The sequence below is a fragment of the Capricornis sumatraensis genome, chromosome 17, assembly GCF_032405125.1.
Source record: "Capricornis sumatraensis isolate serow.1 chromosome 17, serow.2, whole genome shotgun sequence".
Taxonomy (NCBI): Eukaryota; Metazoa; Chordata; class Mammalia; order Artiodactyla; family Bovidae; genus Capricornis; species Capricornis sumatraensis.
This window is the reverse complement of record NC_091085.1, coordinates 63,200,545-63,223,590: the sequence shown is the minus strand read 5'-3', so window position 1 is coordinate 63,223,590 and position 23,046 is coordinate 63,200,545.

Below are 23,046 nucleotides of genomic sequence, written 5' to 3'. Positions count from 1 at the left end.
AGCCATGAAATTAAAAGACGTTTACTTCTTGGAAGGAAAGTTATGGTGGCATCATTCCATTAATAATCCATGTGAATGGAACACTTTGAAATTGTGCCATACACAACCCCACCAACTCTAGGCAGTGTCTCTGCCTTCAGCAGCTAAGAAGGAGGAAGCTGCTTTTCAAGTAATCGTGAGATATTTCCAAGTACAGCTGCTCCTGAGGGCGGGTCTTGCCCACTTCTGATGTTTTGTACCTTCCTCTTTGTAAAGTGTCAGCTTGGCCAGGCTGAACTACACTTCCCAGAATCCTTTGGTTTTCAGTGTGTAGATCCGGTAAGGTGCTTTCATAGCTCACTCATGTCTTGGGTTCACCTAACTGGTATGGGTCCACCTTCTCATGGATCCTGCTTCAGCTTCTTTGACTTCTGGGCCAGGGGTGTATTTGGCCCTATGGTGAAGGGTACCAACTAATCCTCGAGGGCACCCACATCACCAGGGTCAAAGGCAGTGAGACCCAACATGGCTCGAGTCTGTATCCTTGTGGGTGCTAGTTTGTGCTCACAGATTCCAGTTTGTCCTTGCTCTCTCTCATTCCTCATCTATCTGCCCTTTGGGACTGCTTGTCCTGAAGATTTCAAACTTCAACATCAGATGCAAAGACAATGGCCTTACGAAGACTGTTTAATCAATCACAACTAAGTAAGGTCACATGCCGGGGACAAGTTCTTTAATATATATACACCTCCCAGTGGACCTGCTTCCTTGATTGAACCCTGGCTGAAACACCTACCAGGGAAGTTTTATTCCTAGAAGATACGTGCTTGGGGTCTTATTTTGGATTCCACCAAAGAAGAACCCTGATATATATACTTGGGGGCAAGCAGTTTATCTGGGAGCTAGTTCTAGGAAGCAGAAGTGAAGAAACAGGGAGAGTGAAATCAGTGAAATCATGAAAAGCCAGCAAAGAACGTATTATTTACAAGCTGGGGCTCAAGTCCACTCGTGCATCTGAGATGTGCACATACGTATCCACTAGCTCTGGCCACCCATTTAAGGGCTGCCCTGAGGTTAACTATCGCATGGTTCCAGAATTCACCTGCTTGAGGCTGAGTGGGTTCTTGTGGTGTTAGAGAAAGCTTTGAGGCAGAGAGATTCTGGATTTGGGGCAGTTGTTTGAAATTGAATGGTGTCAGTATGCCCAGGCTACTGAAGTCACAGTCATGGTTGAGCTTGAAAGGCTGTGACTTGGGCACCAGAAGCATCTGTTATCCCTGGCAAAGCCATCATTTGCAAGATCAAGTCCCATAGATGCCAATGGGTCAGGAGGAAACATGAAATGGCATTGAACTCATACTTGAAAATAAATAAAAGGTTTAGAGCTTTCTAATGTTCTATTATGAGATCTGTTATGAACACACACACACACTTTTCCTGACTTTCATTTTACCATCTCTTTAATTCCTAAATTGCTTTCCTTCATCCTTCTAGCAGCTCTATTCTCTGCTAAGCAAATGCTTCTTAAACTTTCCAAGCAGCCCTCTCTAGCAACCTAAGTGAAGGCTATTAAAGGGGCCATCTATGGATTTTTTTAAATAAAAATAATGCTTCCTGTTTAAAAAATGTAAAACTGATATAGACATGGTAGCTCAGCATGTTAGGGGCAAGACTGTGACTAGCAAGTGGTCATTGGTTTACTATTCACAGGGAAGGGTCAGAGACTTGATAGTTTGGGCAATGCCTGTCATTTAATGCTGCATTTAATTATCATCAGGTAAGCTGCAATTTCTTATCCCTATTTTCCCACCCTGTGACCTTCACTTTTTTTGTTTTCTACTCCAGGATCAGTGACAAGTCAAATAATCTATCTTAGTCTCAGCTTGGGACTCTGGTGCCTGTCTATGTCAGGATTGTGCTTCTTTCTAGGCAGGACAGCATTCCCAGTGGGAATACTCTGGGAGGGACAACCTCTTAGATACACAAGGTTTCCATTTTCCAAATGGATACTGACTTGGATATCCAAATGGGTATCAGTGACTATCACTTGATGCTCAGAACCTCCAACCTAGGTAAGAACATCAGGGATAGCTCTTCATGGGATAGATGAGAAAGCTGAAGCCCTGAGAGAAATGAATTATCCAAATCCTACCAAAGCATTCATGGCCCTGCACATAGTGGGCCCTCAATAATCATTTGGTTATTGTGAGAAACAGATAAGTATCGTGGTTAAGAGCACAGCCTTTGAGGTCAGACAGACTGGGGGTCAGACTCTGCCCTTCACTAGATTAAGTGCTATTGGGCAGGTGACTTAACCTCCCTGAACCTCAGTGTTCTTGACTGTAAAGTGGGAACAGTAACAGCACTTGTGTGTATGTTGTTGAGAGAATCCAGTAAAATCATGAGCTGTGTAGAATGTTTGACAGAAAATAGAAATAACTGATAATGATAATGCAGAAATAGCCTGACCTGGGCACCTGGGAACTTAGATCATTCTTTATCTACCTGACCTCTAAGAATTTAGCGACCTTCTCATCCACTGGCAGGTAGATAGGGGCAAAGGGCTCCCAGTGCTATTTTTCTGCCCTGCTGATAATTGTTTCTTATACAAGCCAGTGTTTTATTGATTGATCATTGATCTCTGCATGGGACCAGGGAAATACCTGGGCCATGAAGACACAGGCAGCATTTTCCAGGCCAGGGGTCCCCAGTGGGTGTCGGGGCATCATCTGCTGGCTTGAATGAGTGGCCTCTGCCCTGCTTAGGACAACTTCTCCATTAGAACCAGCTGCTTCTGTGGCCCCCTCCCTCTTGTGCCCCTTTATTGCTTCCATCAACCCTTCGCCTGCTGTCTTCGTTTGACCTTTAATAAGTGCTGCTTTTGTGCAGAGCCACCGATGAGTTATTGCCGAGTGAGCAGCTCCCCAGGGCAGGCTACCTCCCGAGCCCCTGGCCTCGCTGAGGCTTGTAAGGGAAAATTACATTTTGATCTACATTTCCCACTTCTATTCTCTGTCACCTGGCTTTGGAGACAAAAGGAAGAAAAGAATGTTTCTCTCTCTCTCCCCCCAACCCTGAATTATGTCTCTGTGCTCTTTCTTCCCTTTCCTCTTTCTGTATTCTGTACTGATGGTCAGTTGTGGAAGATAAGGTCACCGGACCAGAAGTTCTCGCCTAGGTCATCCTCCCTTGGACATTGGGGTCATCAAAGCCCAAGAGATCATACAGACTTTTCCCAATTCCCACTTTGCCATCTCTTTTAATCCTAAATTTCTTTCTTCCATTCTTCAAAAAAATTTTTTTTCTGTAGTCCCCTTCTCAGGCAAGACCACCTGAAAATCAGCAGATGGATTTTGAGATGAATAAACAAGCCCTTCTTCCACAGGCCTTGCGGTGCCCCTAGTGGTTGATTCTCACCACATCCTCCACCTCTTCTTTCTTTTTCCCTTTTAAAAATTCAGATAAAAGTCACATAGCACAAAATTCACCATTTAAAACCATTTAAAAATGTATAATTCAGTGGTTTTTAGAGTATTCACAATGTTTTGCAATCATCATCACTGTCCAATTCCAAAACACTCTCATCACCTCAAAAGGAAACATCATACCCATTAAGCAGTCTATTCCCCATTCCCTCCTCCCCTCAGCCTCTGGCAACCACTGATCTACTTGCTGTCCCTAATGGATTTGCCTATTCTGGACATTTCTTATACATGGTATCATATAATATGTGGCCTTTCACAAGTGGTTTCTTTCCTTTTGCATAATGTTTTTGAGGTTGGGATTCATATTTAGCATGTGTCAATGGTTCATTCTTTTTATGGTTAAATAATATTCCATTGTGTTGAAATGCCACATTTTGTTCATTCATTCAGGTTGCTTCCACTTTGGGGCAATTATGAATAATGCTTCTGTGGGCATTTATGTCTAAATGTTTATTTGAACATATGTTTTTGATTCTCTTAGCTAGAAATGAAATTGCTGGGTTTTATGGCAGTTCTGTGTTTAACTTTTTGAGGGACAGCCAAATCATTTTCACAATGACCAATGAATCTATTGATGGTGAGTCAGTTAGTATGGTGAAGGGCCTAGAACTGTGTCATCTGGGGGAAAGAGAACATTATTTAGGGAGAAGGGAAATTCTCCGTGTGAACCAATGTGGTTAAGTCAGACTGAGAGATTAGGGTGGGAATAGGAAATGAGGTCAGAGAGTTGACCTCAAATATATGGAAGGTAAAGACTCTGTGCTGCTTTTCAAGAAAGAAAAAAACAAACAAACAAACAAAAAAACTTGAATGCTAACTACTTCTTATCCTCCTGGTCTCAAATGTTACTTTTTCCAGGATGTCTTCTCTGAACCTCCTCCTCGCCACCTCCAAGACTGAACAAGGTCATCACACTCTCATGTCTCATCTCCACTTCTTCAAAAACTTTTGCGAAGGCAGGTCCAGGTCCAACTCATTCTCTGATGTTTCTTCAGTACCAAGAACAGCTCCAGGCTCACAATAGGTGCCTAATGTACCTTTGCCTGATGAAAGAAGAAACAAATGAGTCAGGAGGTGGAAGTTTAAAAAGAAACAGTTGTGGATTCCATTAAAACAGTATGTAATATTGAACCACATGTACCATGGGCTGCTGTGAAACAAGCTGCTTCAAAACTGCTGGCTACACAGATCCTACTCTTTTGCCTTCAGGTCCCATGAATTTCTGTGACATCAGTGCTTCCTCAAACCTGTGGCTTTATCCCGCATTCCTTTTCCTTCTCTCTGCATTTTCCTCCACCAGGAGGGACCCAAATGGTCCTCTAAAGAGGAGAATATAATGGAGTAGAATTGATTTTCTATCTGCTATGAAAACAAATACAAGTCAGAATATTTAGGAGGTAGCCAGAAGCATAGATTTTTGGCTCCTCTCGAACTCTCAAGTATTTATTTCCTTAATAACACTTACTGTATATTGAGCACTTATTGAGCACAAGACACTGTATTGTAAACTCAACATGTAAATCACCCATCCTCAAAACAGCTCTGCTAGGTGGGAATTATCTCCAAACATGAGAGCTTCCAGTTTTTTTTTCCCCAACCATCTTGAAAATCAAAGCTAATATCCAGCTTCTAAAGGAGCTAATCTATCCAGCTTGGTAGAGGTGTCTACAGTAGAATCAGTCAAGTGACCCTAGACAGTGGAGCTGAGTATCTTGTCACACCATTCAGAGTGACTTGGATGATTCTTATAAACAGCTCAAGATACTGGATGTGACATCTGTGTTTGACTTAGTCCTGCAAAGATATAACACTCAGAAAGCTCCAACAAGCAAAGGTAAGGCTTTAATTGTATTATCCTATTTTTTTAACAGTCTCAAATAAAGGGAAGTGACATTCAGAAATACCTCCTAAATCATTTGAGAGAGATTCAATTATGTTTGCTGTTATTAGTGTTAACTGTACTTTGAGGAATGCTAATTTTCAAAAAATTGGTTACTTGAATATGATTTTTTTTAAAAAGTCTCTCCCTAATTGAGCAAGCAGTAGTTTCCTCCAACTTTCACTGGTGGAAGAATTCAAGCCCTGAAGCTTAAGGCTTTCTCTAGGCAATTAGGTTACATTCTATAATGTCACAAGAGAAAGTGTGAGAATCCTGATAAATATCTTTTACATGAAATAAAGCAAAGGTGGCATCTAAATAAGAAAATCATCAAAGACAGGTTATGCATATTAAAGTATTGATAATGGGTCATGTATAATTAATCTTCATGCATCATTCTTGGCTCCCTGAATGTTTGGGTCGATCTGTGCAAACTGCCAGGTAACTAGTCAGAGTGGTGGGCTTGAGGGTTGTTCTTAAGGAAATCCAGTCTCACTGAAGTCATGGGTGAGGCCAGGGGCTTTATTCAGGGTCCCTTTGATTGGAGTCAACAGAAACCCATTCCAGTGAGTTCAAGTGCAATTGAAGCTTTGCTGTGAGATTCAGGTATCTCATGGGAATCCAGAGAAAGCAGAACAGGGGGCCTCAGGAAGGGCAGGGAGAATTCCTGGAACCAACAGGATGCTGGTTGCAAAGAGATTCCTCCAATTGCTTGCCATGTGACCCCAGGTGAGCTACTTTACTTCTCTGTGTCTCAGTCTAAACAGGGAGACAATACTGTATGTGCTTCTGTGTCAAGTATAATACTAAACGGGATACTGACTATGCTGTATTTAACACATTCTATCTGTTCAATAAGTGTTAGCTGTTATTATTGTTATTGTTATATTTTTCTACATAATTTTTGTGCAGCTGCTCCATCTTCCTTTTGCTTCCTGATGGCTTCCACCTTTACAGTAGCCCCTGAGTCAACATGACTTTCTAAGTTCTAGTGTCTGTGACTCCCTGTCCCCTTAGATCAAGTTGATGAGAGGGGAAATCTGTTTGACTCATTATAACCAAATCACAGCCCCTGCCAGCCCGTGGCTGGGATCCCTCTGAGTCAGAGACCCTCCCTGGTCCCATGTCAGGTGATGGGGTCCACTCAGTGGAACTATGGGTGAGGAGCCGCCCATTGGGGGCCACAGGTGAGGAGCAGATGGCGGGAGCTTGTCTAGAAGCAGGGGTGAGGTCACTTCTGGCTGGGAAGGAAGAGAAGCCCTGTAACGGACCGTGTGGACAGGAGTGTTTGGGGGGACAGTGGTTACCAGTGTAGCTGATGCAGGCATCAGGGGTGAACCACCACAGTGGTGACAACTTAATTAGAAATGGAACAGAAAAAAGTGTGTGTGTGTCCGTTCTGAGAGAAGGCAAGAGAGAATCTGATGAATCTGAGTGAAGCATACCTGAGTGCCCAGTAAACTATTCTTTTAATTTTACTATAGGTTGGAAATTGTTCAAAATTTTTAAAAATGGAAGAAAATATGGCTAAGGTGTTTACCAAATAAAGCAAATATTTTCATAATAAATGCAAGTAAATATACAAACATACAAATGAGTAATCAGCAAGCAAGCTCAGGACTCAGCAAATTCCAGGTTTGCTTACCTACTCTGTGAGTGGCTTTTTTCCCCCTCTCTGAGCCTCCATTTCTACATCTGATAAATGGGCTCATAATACTGCCTCCTGACTTATTGAGGGGTTTCATTAATTGATAGATATCCAAAGCAGGGCAGATAGTCAGCTGATAGGCATTGGGATAGCTGTGCTGGTTATTTGCAGAGAGCGTCTCCTCTGACTGGTTGGATTGTCCCACTTAATAAATATGTCTTAATATTGTTCTCACTAACTGGGACATAGTTGGAGCCAATGTCATGGGCACTGGTTCTAGTCTCGTCATCACTATCCTGATTGTCTTCATCATTATTCTTGAGCCCATCAGTCTCCCCACCTTGGTGGCAGGGAAAGAATGAGACTTCAGGAATAACTGCTAGATTTGGGATAGAGGCAGGTGACCAAAGCTTCGGGTATTTTAGGCACCTCAGGGATACTGTGCCATTCCAGTGTGAGGTAGATGAAGAGATTTCATTAGTGTTTCATGCTGGGCGAAGTGTTGGGCCAGAAGGCATTAGCTCTATTTGCAAACTAAATAACTGGTAGAAGCTGGGAGAGAGACAGAGGCTGTAGGGAGCTGGGAGGATGAATGCTGATTCTTGGGCCTGTGTCCCTGGGCTGGAAGGAGGGGGTGTTGGGGAGAGGGGTGGGTGGAGAGGGGCATGTTTTGGGCTAGGCCCCAGGTATAGTTGGGCTGGGTTCAGAGGTGTGTTTAAAAGGGCTCGTGCTGTTATAATCTCATGTTTCTAATCTCTCCATTGTTGCCTCAGCATCCTTCAAAATAAGCTTGATAAATACTAGTTTAAACCGTAAATAAACAGATAGATGGATATATGGGGGTGGATGGATTCAGTTGATAGATGAATCTGTAAAATGTGAAACAGCAGGAAAGAAAATAATTGAAAAATGAGCTGATAGGTAGATTATTTTTTCCAGCTTTATTGAAATATGATTAACATGTACCATTGTGTAAGTGTAAGGTGTACAGTTGGTGATTTGATACACCTATATACTGCAAAATGAGTACCACAACAAGGTTAGTTAACACATCCTTCACCTCACACAATTATCATTTTTTCCAGTGTTTGTGGTGGTGGTATGAATGGTTGAGATGTACTCTCCTAGCAGCTTTAAAGTCTACAATGTGTGTGGTCAGTTGCTCAGTTGTGTCCAACTGTTTGTGACCTCATGGACTATACCCCGCCAGGCTCCTCTGTCCATGAAATTTTCCAGGAAAGAATACTGGAGTGAGTTGTCATTTCCTACTTCAGGGGATACGGTCTAGTTAACTGTAGCCGCCACACTATATATCAGACGCCCTAGGAACTTATTCATATTCTGTTTGTACCCTTTGTACTGTTTGACCAGCGTCTCCTCATTTCCCCCACTCCAAAGCTCCTGGCAGCATCCTGTCCGCTCCTTGATTCTGAGTTCAGCTTGTTTAGATTTCATGCATAAGTGAGATCATATAGCATGTGTCTTTCTGTGTCTGACATTTCTTTCAGCATAATGCCTTCAGGATCTCTCTGTATTGTTACAAATGGTAGGATCTCCTTTTGTGGGTGGCTGCATAATATTCCAGCGTGTGTATATATATTACATTTTCTTTATCCATTCATCTGTTGACACTTAGGTTGTTTCCATGTTTTGGCTGTTGAGAATAATGCTGCACTCAACATGGGAATGCAGGTATCTCTTCACAATAATAATTTCATTTCTTTCAGATATACAGGAGTAGAATTACTGGATCATGTGGTAGGCCTACTTTTAGTTTTTTGAGGAACTTCCACGCTGTTTTCCATAATGGTTGTACTGGTTTATTTGCCCATCAGCAGGGCCCACTTCACCTCTTCACCAGCATTTGCTACCTCTTGCCTTTTTTTTGTTTTTTTTAAATAATAGCCATTATAACAAGTGTAAAGTGATATCTTATTGTGGTTTTAATTTGCATTTCCCTAATTATTAGTGACATTGAACATCTTCTCATGTACTTATTGGCCATGTTTATTCAGATCCTCTGTTCACTTTTAAATAGGATGATGATGATTTTGCTGTTGAGTTTATGAGTTCCTTATATATTTTGGATATTAACTCAACAGATATATAGTTTGCAATTATTTTCTCCCATTCTGTAGGTTGTCACTTATGCTGTTTAGAAGCTTTTTAGTTTGATGTAGTTCTACTTATTGATTTTTGCTTTTGTTGCTGTACTTTTAGTATCATATCCAAAAAATCCTTGCCAAGACCAATGTCTAAAGGATTTTTTCCTATGTTTTCTTCTAAAAGTTTTATGCTTTCAATTTTTTAAAGTCTTTAATGCATTTCAAGTTAATTTTTGTGACCTGTGCAAGACAGTGGTCCAATTTCATTCTTTAGTGTGTGAATACCCAGTTTTCCCAGCACCATTTATTAAAGAGACTGTCCTTTCCCCATTTGAATGTTCTTAGTTCCCATGTCACATATGAATTGGCTGTATTTGTGTGGGTTTATTTCTGGGGTCTTTATTCTGTTCCATCTGTTTATGTGTTTGTATGCCAATACCATGCTGTTTTGATTAGTATAGCTTTTTTAAAAATTACTATAGCTTTTTAATTATAGTTTGAAATCAGGAAGTGTGAAGCTTTGTTCTTTCTCAAGATTGCTTTGGCTATCTGGGGTCTTTTGCAGTGCCATATGAATTTTATGATTTTTTTTCTATTTCTGTGAAAAAAAAAATCACATTGGAACTGATAGGAATTGAACAGAACCAACAGATGGCTTTGGGTAGTATGGTCAATTTCACAATATTAAGTCTGTGGACGAATATATTCAAATGAACAAATGAATGAAACAGTGGGGGAATGATTTAATGCAGGGGTCCCAAACCTCCGGGATCTAATGCCCGATGGTCTGAGGTAGAGCTGAGGTAATAATAATAGAAATAAAGTGCAAAATAAATGTAATCCGCTTGAAGCATCTCCACCCCCAGTCTGTGGGAAAATTGTCTTCCATGAAACCAGTCCCTGGTGCCAAAAAGATGGGGGACCACTGATTTAATGAATTAATTGATGAATAATAAGAAGCAGTAAGTTTCTCTCCGTTTCTTAAGGACTTCTCAAGTACCAGACATTCTGCTATGCAATTTACATACATTTAAATCTCGTTTATTTCTCAGAACAATCTTGTAAAGTAGATACCATAGTTATTCCCATTTTCTATGTGAGAAATTGAGGCCTACAGGGATCAAATATTGCCCAAGATCACAGAGCCAGGAAGTAATATAGTCAGCATGTCAATGAGTGCTTTAATCTCTGCCTTTAATCACGAGGGCCCAGGAATGTGTGAACTTATTTTACTCCATAGACAGATGTCGGCCCCAGTACCCTAATTCAGCTTAGAGATTCATTCATTCATTCTGAAAATATATAATGAGCACCCACTATGATGCAGGCCGTGTTCTAGGCACCAGGAATATATTAAGGAACAAGCAGCTACTGCTTCTTCATACATAGCTTATACTTTAGCAGGGAAGAGTGATAATAAGCAAATGCGTGTGTACTGTCATACAGAAGCAAATTTTATGAAGAAAATCCAAACATATCCAGATTTATAGAGTGATGGAGAGGTAGTAGTACAGAGGGGAGCTATTCTGTAGATAGAGTGGTCAGGGAAGGCCTTTCAGAGCATATGCAAAGACCTGCATCATGTATAGTGAGCTATGCAAAGATCTAAGGGAGAGTGTTCCAAGCAAAGGGCAGATCAAATGCAAAGGTCCTGTGGTAGGAATGAGCATTCAAAGAATTCCCTGGCAGTCCAGTGGTTAAGACTCTGTGCTTTCACTGGTGAGGCCCCAGGTTCTGCCCCTAGTAGGTGAACTAAGATCCCACAGCCATGTGGCACTGCAAAAAAAAAATTGTTTTTTAATGAGCACTGCAAGTGCGAAGACTAGTGAGGAGGCCAGAGTGTTCAGATTGGTGTGAGCAGAGAGGAGAGTGATAGGAGCTGCCATCAGAGAGGGAGATAGGTGCCAGATCTTTATCCTTGACCTTGTAGGATAAGGTCCTCCAAGTATAAGGGATACGGGTTTTGTTTTAAGGAAGAAGGTATGTCTGAATTCGATTTTAAAATATCACTCTGGTTGCTGTAGGTTGTTCCATCACTCTTGACTGCAATCCAGTGAAACAATTTGGTCAGCTGGTATAAGAATGGAAAACAATTGTTTGTTGTTCTTTGAATGATTTCAGTGGTCATGCCCCTCCTCCTCCCTCCCTTCCCCCTTGGAGATTCATGTGTCGTTGGTTCTGCCACCTGTTGGCACCAGGACATTTGCTGGAACCACCGCTTCTTCTTATGCTCTCTTTTCTCCTGGGGATTCTTAGGATGGCTATTCATTCCAAAGTCCCATTCAGCAGAAAAGAGAAATGACAGCAAAGTATTTGTACAACAGTAAGGGACTGGTTAAGCAAATCCATTTATGATAATGCTTTTGACCATTAAAAGTGATGCTTGGGAGAAGTAATTGCTGATGCTATACCAGTAGTAACAATAGCTACTCAAACATCTATTATGCAATAGACTTGGTGTTAATAACTTACATGTTTTACTCCATTTAATCTCCTCAACACAGAGAGATCAATTTCACTTTTGTCCCCAGTTTATAGATGAGGAAATTAAGGCTTAAACATCTTGCCAAAAGAACTAAATAGTACATGGTTCAGCAACAGTAAAATGCAGGTCTATCTGATTACAAAGTCCATGTTTTTAACTGATGCCATCTGCCTCCCATTGGAATATAATTGTGCTGCATTGCTAAGTAAGAAAACTGATTATTAAATAATAAGTGCAGCCTCCAGCCCATCTTTTTCAGTACCAAAAGGGCATGCAACAAAATATTAAAAGTTGTTATCTCTGGGTGGTTAATTATGGGAGATTTTTGCATGTGATCATGATTTTCGTAATTAGAGTTAAACAAAAGCAATAAAAGGTCTCCATGTGTTTTTCTCCCCTGCTCAGTCCCTCTCTCCCTCCCCTGTGGTCTCCAGACTGGCTCTGGGTTTCTCTATGAGTATAAAGCTAGCATGGCCTCTTCCCCTTGGCCTTCCAGCTTTGCAATTTCAGCACAATTGTCTAGATTGCTTCAAATTTTGCTAGCATTCTAGATGCTGAGTTAGTTGCAAATTTTTCACTTCCAAAAACAAAAGTGTTGTTACTTAGCTAGAGGCTTAAATAATAAATCTGCAAATGATCCAGCTCCCTAACGTTTTTGAAATCTAGGGTGTGGACTGGGGAATGACCACAGCTCCTGGTGATAAGAAGATCACTTAATTTTCTCACTGAGAGGGTGGGCCTGGGCTGTCAATAGGGAGACTCAAAATCACCCACGTGTTCTTGATCATCATCTCAGGGGAAGAAGATCTGCATGTGTCCTGTGTCTGGAGGTAATTTCAGTGGGAGAAAACTCTCCAGGTCTGCTATTCATGCATGCATGCATTTGTGCATAAACACAATCTTTACTGAGCACTGACTTCCTCCAGCACTGTGCTGACTGCTGGGAATTCAGCATTCAGGAGGAAAGACCCGTCTCCACTTTGGTGAAGTCCACAAAGTGGCATATATGGGACCCACAAACACTGAACACATCTTCAGATTTTCAAATGTGAGAGAAGGTGGAAGTGCAGGATGCCATGAAGAAAGTAAGAGGGGAGCTAGCTGAGTCTGAGAACTCAGGAAAGATAACCCCGGGAAGTAATGTTTAAGCTGGAAATGGAAGGATACCTAGAACTAACCAGGTAAAGAAAAAGGAAGAAGAAAATGTGTGTCACAATGAGAGGGTACATGTAGAAAGGCCTGGAAATGGGGGGAAGCAGGGTACTACTGTCCAATTGAAAGAGAGTATGTTGCACAGATTTACACAAGACAGAAAGAGGCATGGGATGGGCTGGAGGAGAAACCTCAGCCAGAACCAGAGGGGCTAATAAACCACATCACAAAGTTTCCAAGTTATCCTAGAGATGATGAGAAGAACGCTATTGAAGTATTTAATTAGAAAAGAAAGTTTTATTTTTAAATGACATCACCAAGCAAAGACAGAGCTGAGAATAAAGTTGTTTCTTGGAATACAGGATGCTTTTGTGCCAACACATTATTCTTTAGTTAAACAAATATTTAGGCAATGTTTACCATATAACAGGCAGAGCCCTGAATGCTGGGGAAATGGAGGAGAACAAAGGTCTCTAACTTTAGGGAGCTTGTAGTCTCGTAGGAAGAGAAAGGCAATAAACAAAAGAACAAATAAGTAGATAACATAATACTGAGTATCACTAAGATTCATGGAGAAAAAAGGCAAAGGAAAGTAAAGGAAAGCTTAAGACCATGCTATTCATGTGGGTGGTTAGAGAATCCTGGGAAGTTGATACTTGAGCAGAGAACTGGAGGAAGCAAGACCTCTGATTCACCAGACCTTCTCAGACCGTCTCCCCTCCATGGACTTTTCAGATGGCCAGGTAGGGCTGAGAGTCAAATGAGGCTTTTAACAATAAGGAAGGTTGGTTCCCTTGGTCCGTTGGACCCATGACCTTGGACATTTGACCTTGGGTGTTTTAACTTTCCATGTCTACTGCTGCTGCTAAGTCGCATCAGTCATGCCCAACTCTGTGCGGCCCCATAGATGGCCGCCAACCAGGCTCCTCTGTCCATGGGATTCTCTAGCCAAGAATACTGCTGCTGCTGCTGCTGCTAAGTCGCTTCAGTCATGTCCAACTCTGTGCAACCCCATAGATGGCAGCCCACCAGGCTCCCCCATCCCTGGGATCCTCCAGGCAAGAACACTGGAGTGGGTTGCCATTTCCTTCTCCAGTGCATGAAAGTGAAAAATGAAAGTGAAGTCATTCAGTCGTGTCTGGATTGCAGCTGAACAGGCTCCTCCGTCCATGGGATTTGCCAGGCAAGAGTACTGGAGTGGGTTGCCATTGCCTTCTCCAGGCAAGAATACTAGCTGACCACAAATGAAACACCCAATCACACCATGCACATTCAGTGCTGATCTGAACCCCCAGAATTATTTAACAGCTGCTTTGTCTCCTGATCACAAGTTACTGTACTGGATGTATGTACTTATTGGCCTTTCCATTTAAAAACAGAGATGAACCTGATCGAAAGCAGGGCAGAACCTAACACTGCAGCCCAGGCACATCGCAACAATGTATGGCTGAGATGGAGATCTGCTGGTGATACAGCAGGCGTCTATTAGGGAGCCGAGTCCAGGGCTTCTTCACTCAATCAGAGCCTCCTGATAAAGTCTGCCACAGCCAGAGCTATCTTCTTTCAAAAGATGTAAAATTGTATCATTGTCTTTATTGATCTCTACTACCATTATTATCAGAACATGCTCTTTAAAGTCACTTCCTATAGCTCCTCTTCCCATACCTTTCCTGGTAGCTCTGCGTTCAGAGAGGCAGTGGTTAGTAGCGGGTTAAGACAGGAGGTTTGATAGCTGATATTCTGTATTGAATCACAGCTCTTTTACCTACAAGCTGGGTGACCTTGAATAAGTCATTTCATCTCGCTGAACCTCAGTATTCCTGGGCATACATTGACAATAATCATGCCTACTTCTTTGGATAGTTGAGAAGATTAATAAAATAATAAGCCTGGTACTCTGGGCTTTCCAGGTGGCACTAGTGATAAAGAACCTGCCTGCCAGTGCAAGAGACGTAAAAGAGACACAGGTTCGATCCCTAGGCCAGAAGATCCCCTGGATTAGGAAATGGCAACCCACTCAGGTATTCTTGCCTGGAGACTCCCATGGACAGAGGAGTCTGGCAGGCTACCGTCCATGGGGTCACACAGAGTCAGACACAATTGAAGCAACTTAGCATGCACTCTTTGGAACTGATTCCCCAAGATGTAGCTCATAAGAAAGATTTAAGGAGGCTGTTATAATTTAGATTCATGAGCCTCATTAACAGATATTCTGAACCAGAGGCCAGGATGGTCATTCCTGGGTGGTTTTGTATAAATGGTTCCTTAGGATATGCTTGGAGTAAATTGCCCTATATTTGTATTTTGGTGAAATTTTTCTAGTATTTCCACAGCATGAATTATGCAGTGCCCAGGCATCCTGGATTCTGCCTTTCCTCTAAGACCCATTTTAGCTGTCTTTTCTCCCATAGTCCCTTCCCAATTTCCCGAGGCTTGACAACATTTCTCTTTCTGCTAGCTGCTCACACATTTTTTTTTCTCTGCTTCACTACGGCACCTTCTATTAATAGACTAATATTACAAACTAAATGTTATCTTCTAGAACCATGAGATAAATAGATATAAACTATGCACTGCTGCCACTGCTGCTGCTGCTAAGTCGCTTCAGTCATGTCTGATTCTGTGCAACCCCATAGACAGCCCACTAGGCTCCCCCATCCCTGGGATTCTCCAGGCAAGAACACTGGGTTGGGTTGCCACTTCCTTCTCCAATGCATGAAAGTGAAAAGTGAAAGTGAAGTCACTCAGTCGTGTCCGACTCCTAGTGACCCCATGGACTGCAGCCCATCAGGCTCCTCCGTCCATGGGATTCTCCAGGCAAGAGCACTGGAGTGGGTGCCAGTGCCTTCTCCGAAACTATGCACCAGATACACTAGGTGTAAACTATGCGCTGTATATTACTTTCATGGTAGTGCAGATAAGCTGTTATATCAGTATAGAGATAGGCAGTATATTTTATGGGCTTCCCTGGTAGCTCCCATGGTATAGAATCTGCCTGCTATGCAAGATACCTGGCTTTGATCTCTGGGTCAGGAAGATCCCCTGGAGAAGGAAATGGCAACTCACTCCAATATTCTCACCTGGAGAATCCCACAAACAGAGGTGCCTTGTGGGCTACAGTCCATGGGGTAACAGAGCTGGACACGGCTGAAATGACGCATGCATGCACTCTGTGCCAGGAGTTGTGCTAGCCGCCAGGGTTACAACAGTGAGAAGGACTGACAGGACTTTGAGACACGGAGCCGAGAATCTATTTGTCTCTCCCTCTCTAGACTAAAACCTCCTTGCCTTCCAGCTCCCACAGTAATCCAGTCACCACTGAATAGAATGACATCAAGGTTTTTGAAGCCCATAGATGAAAGCAAAGGCCACCCTCATCACATCTGTGTGATCCAACTTGTGCCTGTGGCTGATGGTCAGACACTGTCTTCTTGAAATTAAGTCTGTCTGTGGATTTTCATCTTTTAGCAGTCAAGCCATTATCTATTCCCCTGGGTTTGTGCAGTTGTCACATTTGCAGCAGCTGGTCTAACACTGTTGGGGTTTTGCCATATTTTCATCTCTTCTAGCTAATTTCCTTGGGATTTGATTGCTTTTTTGAAAATTCCAAAAGAGGAAGAATTATAGATGCCACAGTGATTTCACAATATGCAGACTTCTGTTCATCCATTCATCCATTTAACAAGAATTTATTTCACGCCTACCTATGCTATAGACATGGTATTGGCTTAAGCCTCGCCCCTACAGGTGCTCAGGTGGAATTGGTATTTTACTGGCAAATACTCTCCACCTCTGGCTCTAGGAGCTTTTCCTCTCTTTAGTAGGCAGCGGATGTGTGAGCGTTGTTGATCCAGTGGTTTCTGTCCTGGGGATGCTGCATTGACCAGCTCTGATGCAGAGCCATCAAACACATTAAAGCTCCATTATCTTCAGTGCGACAGGATGTGTTATGTAAGACCAAAACATTGATGTGCCAAAACAGAAAGAAAGGAATATAGATTTTTTACATTTGCAATGAAACTCCCATCAATCACACCACCAAGACTCAGAGCAACTGAACTAATATCTGAGCTGTAAGATGGCACTGTCTCTGACTTTGCTGTCAATCGGAAATGTTTGTGCACAGCAATTCACCATTTGAAACAAACACTGAAAGACTAGGGAGTAGGAATATAAACAAGGACACAGAAACATCCTGTCAATGTGCCCAAAGTGTACTAATTACACTGAAGGCTGTCTGAGGTGCCAGATATATATTGGGTCCATATCCATTCTTCATCCTGTTTGGAATGTTTTCCAGCCAGTTAACACTCTCCAAGAATGAAAGAGGCATAGTATCATTGATGATGTCATCAACAATGTGATCATTATCATTGTCACCAAAGCAAAGACTCATGTGGGTCTACCATGTGCCTCAAAGACTGTATGTATATATTCTCTGTAATTTCTCACTACCACTCTGTAGCAGAGGTACTACTTACATCTCCATGTTGAAGATAAACTGAGACACAAAGAGGATAAGTATCGCAAGTAAGTGACAGGGTTGGGATTGGAGCCCAGTTCTTGGAGACCTAAGGTAGGTGAGCTGTCAGTTGTATCATTTGCTCTCCAGAAAAATCACAAACTGATAGATTCAAGGGTCATTTGCTTTAAGTCAGTTGAATTGGTGAGACCAAAGCTGGTAATTGGTTGATCTAGGGACCTCAGCCTGAACCAAACTGATGGTCAGATCCTCTCTTGATGTTTAGCTCTATGGCTGCTGAAGGAATACTGAGCTGACTCACAGGTTAGCATTCCTGTAAGTTCTGAGAACCAGGCAACAATTCCATGAATAAAACATAGTCTGTGTCCTCAAGAAGCTCATAATCTGGCAGTGAGGAGAGGGGATGGGAACAGACCCTGGGAGGGGTGCTGTCTGTGTCCTCCACAAGATCTTTGAGGACTAAAGAAGGAGTCCTAAACCTATTCTTGGAAGGATTGGTAACAGTTCTAATTTGGGGGTAATCTTACGCAGAGAATAGGTTATCCAACCTCTCTTCCTGCCAGTAGTGCGTTTGTTAATTGCTTCTCTTTATAAAGCAGTTGGGGAAAGGCTTAGAACTCCAAGGAACAGAAATCCATCAGTTCAGGTGTTTCGTTTTGTTTTTTTTTTCAATGAACTCCTTTATTTTCTAGTCAAGGTACCATTAAGAAATAATCGGATACTACCTCCTTGGTTTCTTAACTCCCTGCTCCCTAGTCTCTCTCCTTAAATGATTTCAAGGGGCTAACTGAAATGAAAGCCCCCTAGCTCCCTTCTCTTGCCTTGGTCTTGGGATAATATGACAGAACAAAATTGTCCAGGTCAAAGTCCTTGACTACAACCTGGTCACTACTGTACTATTTCCCTAAAGGGATGATTGGCAGTAATGACACCTAATTGCAATTTCTTATTTATATTTGGCATGGAGATCAGTCTCCATATACCATGAGAGAAATAACTAGCAAGCACACAAGAAAGTTTTATGACCTAAAGCAAGACGAATTTAAAGACTCATAATTTGGTTTCTTCCCTTGTTGTAACTCCTAGAAATTACCTCATGGGCATGAAACGGCCCAAGCCTTATGGTGCTATGAGCCCCAAGTGACAACTTGTCCAGCGCTGTATCTTCAAGGGAAGGAAGCAATGGCACATAGGAAATGCCCAGGGGTTCTTCATCAGCTGAAACAGGACTGTCCAAACGTCTCCTGCCACAGATTGTAGGAGAATAAGACATCAAAGCAGAGACCTGAAAGATGAGTAGGAGTTCTCTAGGAAGAGAGAAGGGATGTGAATGTCCCGTATCGAGACAATGTATCTGTAAAAACAGAGAGAAAGAGGAGTTAACCAAGTGTTTCCTAATGTGTGTCAATGACTAGAAGGTAAAACCCAAGAAGGAGGGTTAAGGAAGTGGGATTAGTCGGGGTAGGCTGCTGCTGCTGATGCTGCTAAGTCACTTTAGTCCTGTCCGACTCTGTGCGACCCCATAGACGGCAGCCCACTAGGCTCCCCCGTCCCTGGGGTTCTCCAGGCAAGAACACTGGAGTGGGTTGCCATTTCCTTCTCCAGTGCATGAAAGTGAAAAGTGAAAGTGAAGTCACTCAGTCATGCCTGACTCTTAGCAACCCCATGGATTGCAGCCTACCAGGCTCCTCCATCCATGGAATTTTCCAGGCAAGAGTACTGGAGTGGGTTGCCTTTGCCTTCTCTGGGAAAAATGGCTTTGTAATAAAAATTCTGATAATGTTAAGAATTGCAGAGTGGAGATGGGTTTGAAGAGGAATGGTGTCTGCTTTAGGGAAATACTTTGAAGAATTTTTTCCTGTGTGTTCAAATTCCTATTTTGTGGTCAGTTGATGATGGATACCTCATGTCAAAGAGAGTCCTATTTCAGATATTCTGGTTATTGCAATACATCCTAATATTTCCACATGATGCAATTTTACCTACAACAAGAAGTCTTATACCTTGTCAGTGCCATTTCTGTTTTCCTCCTCTTCAGCATTTAAAGTCATGCATTTACATGTGTTTCTTTTGGGTCCAATAACTTTCTAGGCACTCCCTCCTTCGTGTTTGTCCTCTGGGAGAGACATTTCCTGAGAAAAGTCTTTGGGTTGGAGTAGATGTGTAAGGGGTACCATTAAGAGCATATATGCCATTAAGAGAATGTATGAATCCTGCTCTCAATTTCTTACCAACCAAGAATATTACATTCATCATATTCTTGGTGAGGAGAAAGAACCAGTGCAGTAAGTTGTGTCTGGGGAGTAATGATAGAAGCCCTGTTCCTCGCTCTGGTGTGTTTCGTAGAGCATGGGCTTATCTCTCCACTGGTCCTTGAATGACAGAACATTTTGGCATCTTCAAGAGGAAATTCCTGTGGACTGAGCCCTTGGGGAAGGATTTGCACATTAATCAAGGGTTTTTACCAGATTCTACAGAGGTGAAGAAAGCCAACAATACCACCAATTTCAACTTCAGGGCATAATAGATTAAAGTTATTTCTAGAAGGAGATGGGCAGTTATATGTTATAAGGAGGTGATCATGGAAAGTCACACACATGTGGACTGTATATCACTTAATTTCACTGCATAACAAACCACCTCAAAGATCCATGCTTCAAACAATAAACATTTATTATTGTTTACTGGTCTGTAGGTCAGCTGGGCAGCTCTACTGATTTAGAAGGAGATGGGCTGATCTCAGCTGGGTTTACTCATGAACCTGTGATCAGATTGTGGTTGGTTGGAGGCTTATTCGTCTAGGATGGCCTCACTCACATATCTAGAAGTTAGCTGGCTGCTAGGTGGGGTGATAGGTAGTGAATGAGCCTGGTGTCTTTCATAATCCTGTAGAGTAACCCGAGCTTGTTACAATAAAGAGAGTGAAAGTGTTTAATATCTCTTGAGCCCTAACCTTGGAACCAGACACCCTCATTTCTGTTGCATTCAATTAAACAAAGCAAATCACAAGACCAGCCCACATCAAGGATGGGGGAGACTCTCTGCCTCTTGATAAGAGGAGCCGCAGAGTCACATTGCACAAAGCATGGATACAGGAAGAGGTGAAGAATTTAGATGATTTTGCAATTTATCTACCACTGAACAAAAGGTTTTGAATGATGTAAAAGCTGTGACTGCTGCTACTGCTAAGTCACTTCAGTCGTGTCCGACTCTGTGTGACCCCATAGATGGCAGCCTACCAGGCTTCCCCATCCCTGGGATTCTCCAGGCCAGAACGTGCCTTTAATAAACTATGTAGCTAACCTCATGGTCAGCTGACCTCAGATCTATCACATTTCCAAAGGTTACAAGAGATTTTTTTTCACCCCTGGGACTGCAGACTACAAGATATGAGCACCTTCTCCCTCCTCATCCTGTCTTATCTCCCCAGTGCTATGATGATGCCCATGCCCTGCCCCGGGCACCTTTAATCCTTGTATAGCCATGTTTGATGGAGTCAATGTGATGAAGTCAACCAGATGGAAGGAGGATGCTGAGATGTGCATGAGGCAGCAGAGGAACAAACCCAGACTCTCACTCCACTCCGACTCTGCCAGCTGCTCGACCCGCTTCCAGATGGATGAATCAGAGCCTTTCCAGAGAGTTCAGCTCAGGCTTGCCATTGCTATGCAGGCGTTTAATATGAGAAAATTTTAATCACGTTTGTTTTCCCATGTTTCGTCCTAACGACAAATCATTTTTAATGGGAGACTAGGGGGTGGGGAAAAAAAAGATGTAGCAAATCTTGGCTGACAGTTTTATCACCAGTCTCAGATCTCTGGTCCCAGGGCTGAATTTGCCACCAACTGCAAATCATCCTGAGTGAGTGAGACGTACAGGAAATGGGAAGAGGGACCAATGTAAGGTTCTCCAGGAGGGCCTCATGTTGCTCCCTGCTTCCCAGTTGCCCACCAGCCCCCAGTAAGAATTTGCAGACATCTGCTGTATTCCAGGTGTTTTCATGTTTGCTCTCACCTTTCGACATACGTGGAAACTGACACTTGAGGCCCCTGGTGACTTGTTAAGAGTTCACCTAGCTACTGAGTCATGGGGCAGGGGCTTAAATCCAGGTATGTCTTACTCAAGAGACTGTGTTCTTCACTGTGGCACCATGCTGCCTCTCTTTATCAATCACAAAACATTTAACATTTCTTGATAGTTATAATTTCTAAGATTTGAGAGATCCAAAATTGATTTCTCTTTCAGAAGTCTCTTTTCCTAAAGTATGCTTTCATACACAGACTAATCTCAACATGGATAAATATGTCATGCAGTGTTCCATGTGTGATCCTGGAAGAGCCGAGGCTGACAACGCGTCCAACTCTCCTCTGTGGTAACATACACACATGGTCCCTGATCTTCCATATATCAGGCAGAGCACTCTGAGCCCTTGCTCTGACCAAGACCGCTCTTAGATCACCTGAAGCGTGTTGGTCTTTGTGGTAGAAACACCATTGGTTTTAGGACTTCAAAGGAGACCTGATTTTACAAGATGGAATCTTGGTGATGGATCTTGTAACCTTTTATTTTATTTTTAAAAAGTAGGCTTACGTTTTTAATTACACGAGTAATACATGACCACATCTGGAGTATTTCAAGAAGTTATGAGATATGATATATCATTTTATGCAAAAGTACTTCGGTATATTTCCATCAGATGAGGACTTTTGAAGAAACATATTCACCATCATATGGCTTATTGCATCTTTAGTTTATTCATCTATGAAACAGCATGAAAAAAAAAACAACCCAGAATGTTCATTAAAGGGTAATAAATGAGAAATTTCAAAGATTTAAGTGAAGAGCCAGGAAATATGACTGTGAAAATCGAACTGTAGAAGAAGGCAGGTGGTCAACAGCAGCGAATGTTACTGAAAGGTCAAGTAGAATGAAGGCTGAAAAGTGACCATTGAATCTAGCACTGAGAGGTCCTCGGGGCTCTAGAGAGTGTTTCAGTGGAACTGTTGAATGGGAAACTAAATGGTGAAGGAAGCAAGGTATGAGGAAGTAGAGTGTATGGCTTGTGTTTTCTAGAAGTTTGAACAGAAGCTTAAGGGAAGCTTCTACTCTTGGGGGTAAGCCAGGATTGAATGAAGGTGCTCTTAGAAGAAGCATGCCTTTCTTGTTGTGAGGGAAGATCTAGTTGAGAAGTGGATCAGAACATATAAGACAGAAGGGAAAATTGCTGCAACAAGGTCTCAATGAAGTGGGAAGAGTTGGTGTCAATAGCATAAGGATAGGAGTTGACTTTAGAGAGAAGGAAGAGTTCTTCAGTCTTCATAAACATGTATTTATTGAGCCTGGTCCATGTACCACTATCCAAGGTCCTGGAGGATATAATGAGAAACAAAGCCTGGCCATCCTTTCAATCTTTTCACAGTCTACCCGTTGCTTCCAGCCAACTAAGCAGGCTGTTATTGTATGCTGATACGCAGCCTCTAACTCAGGTCTTTAGAGAGGATCAGAGAAGACTTCTGAAAGAAAGGCTCTGAGCTGAGACTTGAGGGGCCTATGGAAAGAGTGTTCCTGCAGAAGGAACAATGTGTGTGAAGATCTGGAGGTCAAAGCAAAGGTGGTTTACCTTTTACCCTCAGGAGGAACAGATATATGTAAGGGTGGGTAAAGACGTAAGTAAGTTCGAAGCAGAAGCCAGAGTTGCTAAAGTGCAGGTTGAGTGGCCTGTTTTCTTGGAGAACAGGAGGCTGGGGGAATTAATGGAGGCAATAGAGATATTTTGAGCAAGGATTGTGAGACTGGAGATGAGATGAGTCCATTTATTGTGTATTTGAAG